General features: G+C 42.8%; 1 non-coding gene across 1 annotated transcript; it reads right to left on the bottom strand.

The window, feature by feature from the left end:
• Window positions 1-321: 321 nt before the first annotated feature.
• Window positions 322-396, bottom strand: Trnai-uau (transfer RNA isoleucine (anticodon UAU)). Its single transcript has one exon. It is a non-coding gene; the product is annotated as a tRNA-Ile (tRNA).
• Window positions 397-1390: the final 994 nt, after the last annotated feature.

Here is a 1390-nt window from a genome sequence, read left to right as displayed (position 1 = left end):
AGGAAAATAGCATCTACCTGGGAGCCTTTATCTAATATTTTCTGGGTCTCATGAACAAATAAAGCGAGTTGGGTCTCACACGATCGCTGTTTCCGGAATCCATGTTGATTCCTACAGAGTAGATTCTTGGTTTCCAAGAACGACATGATACTCGAGCAGAAAAACATGTTCTAAAATATATATGACGGTAGTATCTGTTCCAGAACGAACATTTACCGTGGATGACCATGCAGCTTTGCTAGAAATGAAATGATAATTAAATGGACACCCTGGCTGTAAACAGGCGTTGATGTACTTCATTGGGGACATGTTGAAAATGTGTGCCCCGACCGGGACTCGAACCCGGGATCTCCTGCTTATATGGCAGACGCTCTATCCAACTGAGCCACCGCGGGCACAGAGGATAGTGCGTCTGCAGGGACTTATCCCTTGCACGTTCCCCGTGAGATCCACAATCCCAACATGTCCACACCACTACGAATTTCAGCTTTACGCGTGTCACCCTCTTTTTCAATGTCATCGTCATCCTAGAGTGTCTGGGTATGCTGTTTCGAGCCACTTACTGATTTAACGTAAGACCAGAACTTCCTAGGATTTTCTGTCAAGTCGGTACATAGAATTTTACTTTCGAATTCACTGAACGCTTCACGCATGGCCCTCATTACGCTAACTTTCTCATCGTTTAGCTTCTGTTTGTCTGAGAGGTTTTGGCTGCGTTTAAACTTGGAGTGAAGCTCTCTTTGCTTTCGCAGTAGTGTCCTAACTTTGTTGTTGAACCACGGTGGGTTTTTCCCGTCCCTCACAGTTTTACTCGGCACGTACCTGACTAAAACGCATTTTACAATTGCCTTAAACTCTTTCCATAAACACTCAACATTGTCAGTGCCGGAACAGATATTTTCGTTTTGATCTGTTAGGTAGTCTCAAATCTGCCTTCTACTACTCTTGTTAAACAGATAAACCTCCCTCCCTTTTTTATATTCCTATTAACTTCCATATTCAGAGATGCTGCAACGGCCTTATGATCACTGATTCCCTGTTCTGCACTTACAGAGTTGAAAAGTTCGGGTCTATTTGTTATCAGTAGGTCCAAGATGTTATCTCCACGAATCGATTCTCTGTTTAATTGCTCGAGGTAATTTTCGGATAGTGCACTCAAGATAATGTCACTCGATGATCTGTCCCTACCACCCGTCCTAAACATCTGTGTGTCCCAGTCTATATCTGGTAAATTGAAATCTCCACCTAAGACTATAATATGCTGAGAAAATTTATGTGAAATGTATTCCAAATTTTCTCTCAGTTGTTCTGCCACTAATGCTGCTGAGTCGGGAGCCAATTATTAACCAAGCTCGGTTAGTGAGTCTAACCTCCACCCATAATATTTCAG

Source organism: Schistocerca nitens, chromosome 2 (genome assembly GCF_023898315.1).
Source record: "Schistocerca nitens isolate TAMUIC-IGC-003100 chromosome 2, iqSchNite1.1, whole genome shotgun sequence".
In the NCBI taxonomy this organism is placed as follows: Eukaryota; Metazoa; Arthropoda; class Insecta; order Orthoptera; family Acrididae; genus Schistocerca; species Schistocerca nitens.
Note: the sequence above shows the minus strand (reverse complement) of the source record. Positions and strands in the feature narration are given on the sequence as shown.